The sequence below is a fragment of the Lontra canadensis genome, unplaced genomic scaffold (assembly GCF_010015895.1).
Source record: "Lontra canadensis isolate GAN:19392208 unplaced genomic scaffold, GSC_riverotter_1.0 scaffold17, whole genome shotgun sequence".
Classification (NCBI taxonomy): domain Eukaryota; kingdom Metazoa; phylum Chordata; class Mammalia; order Carnivora; family Mustelidae; genus Lontra; species Lontra canadensis.
Genome location: NW_022631011.1, coordinates 26,260,550 through 26,269,201, shown reverse-complemented (window position 1 = coordinate 26,269,201; position 8,652 = coordinate 26,260,550). Strand labels below are relative to the sequence as shown.

Sequence of the window (8,652 nt, the reverse complement as noted above, 5' to 3'; positions counted from 1 at the left end):
GGATCATTAACTCTACAAAAATAAACTCAGATTATCAGGCAACTCCGTTGTGAACTTCTTCTTTCTCAAAAAGATGAAATTAGTTTCTAATTCCATATTGCTTAATTTTTTTCAGATGTTTCTTTGTCCCAAGAATGCTTCCTATAGCCAAATAATATGTTTGAGAATTCATTGCTGTTACACTTATGGTGTGGTTTTGAATACATTTTTTCTTTATAAGAAATAACTGACAAAAATAGGCTCTTTGGATTTGATTTGTTTCCAAGAGAGCTGCAACAGCTTAGGCAGTAGTGTCTTCATATATAAGCCACATCAAACTATGTTGTAGTTCATCATTTATTTATTGAATAAGAGTCGATTATTCTGGAATCAACAAAATGTTCCAAATAGAATATGTTTGATGATTATAAAATACATTATTAAATTTTACCACCATCTTGATCTATGCTCATTCAAAAAGTATTCATGAGCAAATTATTCTTTTTAGTATTTCAGATTATGCAGTTCTGAATAATGTGATGAGTACTTAAGTATGGTCAATTCTCCTTATTTGATATAGTATGTTGTATAAAGTTGCTGCCAACACTGAATTAGCTAATACTGAACAATTGCTCCTAGGGGAAATATAGGGTAGGTTCCTACAAGCCTCTGGTCACAAAGGATTTTGTCAACCAGTCAATACATAACCTTGTGTTACATGTGTTTCTATTTAAAGATACCTTATTCAATACATAACATTGATTCTGTAACATCAAACTCATGGCCAACATCACTGTAACTCATGCCTGAACAGAGCTTAACTAACACATATTTTCTCCGTAAGGCATATGACAGCCTTGTGCTTAGGAACACTAGCTAGCACTTTGGCAATATGGTTGGGAGCCATTTTAAACAGCAAAATCACCAACAAAGAGCACAAAATGAAAGAAAAAAAAAGTGACACTAAATTTACCATGAAAAGGACACTTACTTGTAATATGAGAGGGAAAATAAGAAGGTAGAGCATTGTCTTGCTGGATATTGGCTGGGAATAAGCACGTCAGGCAAGGAAGTGTTTGCCTCCCTGCACAAGTCTACAAATGACTGTGAATATTCTATAAGTATGGCTTCTTTTAGATTTAAAAATAAATTTAGTAAATAGGTAAGCAGAATTTATGAATAATGAGGAAGAATGGTATTTCAACTTAAGTCCAGGAACAGTAAGAAATTGATACATTTGGGAGGATAAAGGAAAGTTCTTGGAATTTTGTGGCCATCAGAAGATTTGTTTGATCAGTAAGTATATTGGGGAAGTTCTACATATTCAAAACTGTACTGTAGGGCAATGTGGGAGCCAGAGAAAAACAGATTGAGTTCTTTCTCATCTTAATTGACTGAAATGATTTAACATAATGCTACATTTGGTAAATAGAACATAGCATAGTAAGAACTGTGTGGCTAGGTGATGATGAAAAAATAGAGCTTATACAATCAGAAAAGTTGGATGTTAATTAGGAAAGTTTGTGGAGAAGTATGGGTTTAAGGTAAGTGTTACAGTTTTTGTTTTGCTTTAAATCCACCATGATATAAAAAAATGAATGTACTTGTTAGCAAGGAAGGGGCAGTTAAGTAACTTGTATCTGGTATGTTTCTAATGTGGCCAGCTGGTGAAGTAGGCAGACCAAGGTATGTGGTCTTAGATGTAGCCGGGGGGGGGGGGGGGGGGGTGGGTAGGTGAGGCAGACAGGCCAGGTAGGATTGAGGACTACTAAACAAGAAGGAGAGCAGTACAGCCTGGTGGAAACAAAACAACACAACTCTGGCTCTCTTTTTCCCTTATCTAACAATAGGTAGAGTAAGCAGATGTCCTGATTTCCCCGGGCCAGTCCCAGTTTACTCCTGTTGCAGATCAGTTAACACTATTAATTACTTTTAGCGTCTCCTTTCATCTTCAAAAGTGCCTGGGTTTGAACAATAAATTATATGGTCATTCTAAGAGTCCTAAAATGAACTGAAAGCCACGCTATGTTTGTTTAGCCTTTATAAAGGCTAAAATATTAGTAAATGTCAATGCAAATAATAAAACCAGAAAATGAGAAATAACTGGTTTTCTCCAAGTGAAAACTTTACTTGCATCAAATTCTTCTGTTATTGCCTCATGCACATTTTGGTAACTTTTTGAAGTTTATATTATTTTTTAAAATAGTTGATTAAGCAGCAAAGACTTGGTTGTTTAGTTAGTTGATGAAGGTAGATATTTTCATGAGCTTTTCTTGGCTCTATCTTCTTGCACTTAATCACTTACACTCATCCTCAGGAGCTGAGAACACAACACTGTGCTACTCCATTCTATAACTGCTCTGGCTTGGTTCTAGCACATTTAAATAGCGGCAGAGCTCTCCTTCTAGGCCCCACTGACATCTTTGAACATTCGCTGGTTAAAAAAACAAAACATAAATTAATAAGCTATGGGCAGTAAAAAAGTTACTACTATCTTTTGACTAATGGAAAATACAGGTGAGACAAGTGTCGTAGAGAATGCTGAGGGGTCAAGCAGGAAAGTGCCTTAGTTTTCTAGTGCATCCTTACATGTTTTCCCCTAGCTTTTAAAAAAAACAAAAACAAAATATTTTATTCCCTGAATATTCTGAGGTTATGCTTTCCAAAGGGCTGTTTGAGGGCAAAGTGGTGCCAGGATTCCTGGGAGAAATAGGAAGAACATTAGAAAAAATAAAAAACAAAACCCTATCAGAACTCAGTTCCAATGTGTTTCAACCCAAAAAGAATCTTCCCCTTTAGTACTAGGGATTCCAGTTTCATAAAGGATTTTTAAAAATAAATATTTGTAGATTATGGTTTTCTCCTGTGAATTTTATCAAAGTATAGCATTCTTTCTTTCTTTTTAATTTATTAGTCATTTATTTATTTGACAGAGAGAAAGCACAAGCAGGGGAAGCGTTAGAGGGAGAGGGAGAAGCAGGCTTCCTGCTGAGCAGGGACCCCCCCCCCCCAACTCGAGGCTCAATCCCAGGATCCTGAGATCACTACCTGAGCTGAAGGCAGACACCTAACCAACTTAGCCCCCCAGGCGCCCCAAAGTACAGCATTCTTATAAAAAGTGCCTAAGTCATAAGTGACTCAATGAATTTTCATGACCTGAACACAGTTGTGTAACCAGCACCCAGACTGTGAAGAAAACATGACCAGCACCCCAGGGCCCCTCATGGCTCCTTCTAATCATGAATCCTTCCCAAAAGTCACACTGATTCTGACTTCCATCATCATCCATTAGTTTTGAATATATATTGAAGAAAAAAAACATTTCTAATTTATCTTATGTTTGATCCCGATATTTGGCATAGTGTCTGGCACATAGTACTTTATTTAATAACATTCGCTGAATAAAGTGAAAGAAAGCAGACTTTCGTAAGAGAGTTGAATGAGTTAACATATACGTTTTATACGTAGGGAGGAAAGTGGCATTGCATTTGGGAGAGAACTAGGATCTGGGGATGCTAACTTGAAAACAAGTTGAAAACTCAAACTTAGAAGAGGACAGTTCAGTTTTATCTTTGAACAAATGTAAATGGCTCAAATAAATCTAAACCTCTGTAAAGTTTTTCTTGGACCTTTACCAACTCTGTTCACATCATATCCACCTAACTGGTGAGGCCAACCTCCAGAGACCTTGTTTCTCTTTCTCACTTGTAAATGGACCCATGATTAGAGAGGCCCTCCCGCCTGACAGTGCAGCCAAGAAAAGACTATTTTCAGTCTTCCTCCACCCGGCTCTGAGGCCCAGTCAGTTGGAGAACAAAATAAGAGTCACCCTCTCCCTGGGCCACAGCACTCCAGCCAGAGTGCTTCTTGCTCTAATGAATGAGGTAATAAGAGGCCAAATGAGGTTTCAAAGGTATGTCACCTCAGAATTACAATTTTCCTTAACTGCTCTTTTAAAAAACTGAAATCAAGAACCCAACATTGCCAAATCCCTGCTTAGCCAAAAGATCTGTCAACTGTAGAAATAACAAATAAGGGGAAAATCCATTTCAGGCTTTGAACTGCTTGCTGTTCCTAAGTGATGCCCAAGGAAATTCAAATAAATTATGTCCTCTGAAGGACAGATTGATTATGAATAATCTAATGATCTCTTTAGGTCGTAGTTTTAAACCCTTCTTTAGGGTACTTCAAAAATTTTAAGGGAGCAAGTCTGGATAATAAAAACTCTTTTTAGAGGATGGTTTCCCTTAATTTCCTGCCTCCCCCTTGCCCAGAAATACGCTGTATTTTTTCAGAGATGAGGCTTCAAAGAGCTGAGTGAAAGCCCAAACTGGACAAACACACAAATCTGTTTCATCCACATTAAAACTAAAAATGTTAAATCCAGAAGCAAATCTAATTTGCCTGAGGAGGTCTGAGAAGGGAAAGTGGTTCTTTCTCCTTTTTTATGTTTTCCAAATTCTGTTAATTGGAGGTCCTTAAACAAATACAATCTTTGCATAAACTGTTCCCTCTGTGTGGAATTTTCTCCGTGTCTGGAGAACTTTAACTCCACCTGCAAGACCCTGGAGTCTTCACCTGTTCTTGAAGCTCATCTGGGTACCTCCCCGTCTTCTTACATGTTTGCGACATATATCTGATAAAGAATGGATAGAGGAACTTAACAAATCAACAACAACAAATTAAGAAGAAAAAGACAGTCCAACAGTAAAAGGATCAAAGACTAGAATCTGCACTTCACAAAAGAGGAAACTCAAATGGCCAACAAAAAATACACTCAACCTCTTTAGTACCATGGAAGTGCAAATTAATACCTAATTAATGTTTGGGGATACATACTATGTGATGAGATGGTAAAGACAAGGAAGAGAGAAACAAGGCAGGAGAGTGCTTTCCTCCAGAGAGGGAGAGCTGAAAGATCCCGAAGGGCACATGGGTGCTTCTAGAGCAGCGTTCTTATTCCTCACAGGCATTTAGTTCTTGTAGGTATTTAGTTATTAAGTGGATGTTTGCTTCATTTCTTATATATACCGATATAAATAAAACATTTGATGTAATGTAATGTAATAGATACATACATTTTAGAATAAGGAAGAATCTTTTAAAAAGCATACCTGGCAAAATGGGAATCTGTATCCTTTAAATCATCCTGAAAAAAAAAAAAGCTTTGGGTGATGCTTTGAAACAGAAATGTTTTAAGGATATCATGATGCATTTATCTATGTCTAGAAAGCTCTAACAGCTTGACTCCATTTTCACTCAGATTGAGGCTCAAAACTTATTTAATATACTTGTCAAAATATCTTTTGACTGTTTATATGGAGTCAAAATACACTGTCTTCTGGGAAGGGCTTGGTTCTGAGAGCAGGACTGATCTTCACAACCTCTGGACCCCTGACCGCTCTGTGATGCCAACGTGTCATTAAATCACTTTATTCTGCCTCTTACTGCTTTAGGATTTCTCTCTTCATTTTCCCCTTTCTATTATTTATTTAGCTTATTCAAAAATTTAGATTTTCCACTATTTTTTATTTTTAAATTTTTTTTCAAATGATGATGGGCTCAATTCTTTTTTTTTTAGATTTGATTTACTTATTTGACAGCAAGAGAGAGATCTCAAGGAGGCAGAGAGGCAGGCAGAGGGGGAGAGGGAAGCAGGCTCTCTGCTGAGCAGAGAGCCCCATGTGGGGCTTGATCCCAGGACCCTGAGATCATGATCTGAGTTGAAGGCAGAGGCTTAACCCACTAAGCCACACAGGCACACCTATTTTTAAAAATTTTTAAAAATATTTTTATTTATTTATTTGAGAGCGCACAAGCATGGGGAGGGGAGAGGGAGAAACAGTGTCCCCACTGAGCAGGGAGCCCGTTGTGGGGCTAGATCCCAGAACCTTGAGATCATGACCTGAGCTGAAATCAGACACTTAACTAAGCCACCCAGATGCCCCTCCACTACTTTTTAAAAAGGATTATTAGATCTTTAAATTTCTTTAAGGGTTGTTAGATTTTTTAAAATTTCTTTTTTTATAAAATTGAGTTATAATTGACATATAACATTATAATATTCAAGTATAGAACATAATAATTCAATATTTGTATATGTTGCAAAATGATCACAAGTCTAGTTGATATCCATCATCATACATAGTTTCAATATGCAATACTTTCAAATATGCAATGCTGTATTATTTACTATAGTCACCATGTTGTACATTACACCTGCATGACTTATTTATTTTGTAATTGGAACTTTGCACTTTTCAATCCCTTTTACCCATTTTGCCCACCTCCCTCATCCCCTCCTCTAGCAACTACCAATCTGCTCTCCCTATCTGTGAGTTTGGGTTGGTTGGTTTGTTTTTTTAGGTTTCAGATGTAAGTGAAATCATACAATATTAGTCTGGGTCTGAATTATTTCACTTAGCATAATATCTTCAAGGTCCATCCTTCTTGTCACAAATGGCAAGATCTCCTTCTTTTTAATGGATAAGTAGTATTTCATTGTATATATACACCACAACTTCTTTAACCATTCGTTCATGGATGGACATTTAGATTATGTCCATACCTTGGTTATTGTGACTAGTGCTGCAATAAACCTGGGGGTGCACATATCTTTTTGAGTTACTATTTTAGTTTTCTTCCGATAAATACCCACAAGCTGGATCATATGGAAGTTTTATTTTTAATTATTTGAGGAATCTCTATATGTTTTCCATAGTGGCTGTACCAATTTAAATTCCACCAATGGTGAACAAGGGTTCAATTTTCTCCACATCCTCAACAACCTTTTTTTTTTTAATTTTGAAAATAGACATTTGTGACAGGTGTGATGTGATATCTCACTGTGGTTTTGATTTGCATTTCCCTGATGATTAATGATGTTGAGCACCTTTTCAAATGCCTGCTGTCCATCTGCATGTTTTTTCTGGAAAAATGTGTACTGAGATTCTCTGTCCATTTTTTAATCAGTTTGCTTTTTGTTATTGAGGAGTTTTTAAAAATTATATTTCAGATATTAACCCCTTATTGGATATATGATTTGTAAATATCTTCTCTCATTTAGTAGGTTGCCTTTTTATTGATGGTTTCCTTTCCTGTGCGGAAGCTTTTTAGTTTGATGTAGTTATGTTTGTTTAAGCTTTCCTTGTCTTTAGTCCAAAAAATCATTGCCAAGACTGATGTCAAGGAGCTTACTACCTATGTTTTCTTCTGGGAGTTTTAAGTTTCAAGTCTTACATTCAAGTCTCTCATCCATTTTAAATTTATTTTTGTGTATGATGGCTGACCAGTTTTCCAAATACCATTTATTGAGGAGACTGTCTTTTCCCCATTGTATATTCTTGGCTCTTTCATCATAAATTAATTGATCATGTATGCATGGGCTTATTTCGTGTTTCTATTAATTTACCTATTTTTATGCAAAACCATACTGTTTTGATTTGCATTTTTGAGTTGTAAGAGTTTTTTATAATATTGTAGATATAGGTCCCTTTCAGATGTATGATTGGTAAATATTTTCTCCCATTCTGGTGGTTGTCACTTTACTTTGATAGTTTTATTTGAAACAAAAACTGTCTAATTTTGATGGCCTAATTTATCTTATTTTCTATTGTTCTTGCTTTTAGTGTCACATCTAAGAATTCTTTGTCAAATCCTGTATCATGAAGATTTATCCCTATCTTTTCTTCTATGAGTTTACTTTTGTTCTAATATTTAGGTCTTTGGTCCATTTTGAGTTAATTTTAGTACATGGTAGAAGGGAAAGGTCCAATTTAATTCTTTTGCATGTGACTATCCAGTTGTCTCAACACCCTTTGTCAAAACAGTTTCCCCTTTTGTTGGTGTTGACATCCTTGCTGAAAATCAGCTGACTGACCATAGAAGCATAGGTTAATTTCTGAACTCCAGTTCTCTTCCATTCAGCTATCTGCCTATTTTTGTGCTCATACCACATGTCTTGGTTATTGTTGCTTTCTATTAAGTTGTGAAACTGGGATATCTGAGTCTTTGTTATTTTTTCAGTATAGTTTTAGTTATTCTGTGTTGCCTGCGATTCCATATGAATTACAGAATCAACTTTTAATTTGTGCAAAGAAGTTAGCTGGATTCTGATAGGGATGGTGTTGAATCTGTAGATTCACTTGGGAGTACTGTCATCTTAACAGTCAAGTCTTCCCATCCACAAATATGAGATTTTTCATTTATTTTGACCTTCTTTCAACAATGTTTTGTAGTTTTCAGAGTAACCATTTTGCATTTCCTTCATTAAATTTATTCCTAAATATTTTATTCTTTTTGATGCTACTGTGAGATTTAGTTTTTGGATTGTTCATTGCAGGTGTATAGAAATTTAATAACTGATTTTGTATATTGATCTTATATATTGATCTTGTATCTGCAAACTTGACGAACTTGTGTATTAGTTCTAATTTTTTTCAGTGGCTTTGAGTTTTCTATATATCAGATAATGTCATATGCAAATATAGTCCCACTTCTTTCTCTCCAATCTGTATTTTTTTTTTTCTTGCTCAATGCCCCAATTAGATCCTCCAGTATAATGTTGAGCAAAAAGTGGTAAGAGCAAATGTCCTTGTCTTGTTCCTGATCTTAGAGGAAAAGCATCCAGTATGATGTTAGTTCTGGACTTTCCATAACTGACTTTCATCGGGT

General features: G+C 35.9%; 1 pseudogene; it reads left to right on the top strand.

Moving 5' to 3' along the window:
• Positions 1-3,698: 3,698 nt before the first annotated feature.
• Positions 3,699-8,652, top strand: part of LOC116868848 — a 7,921-nt pseudogene continuing 2,967 nt past the window's right edge.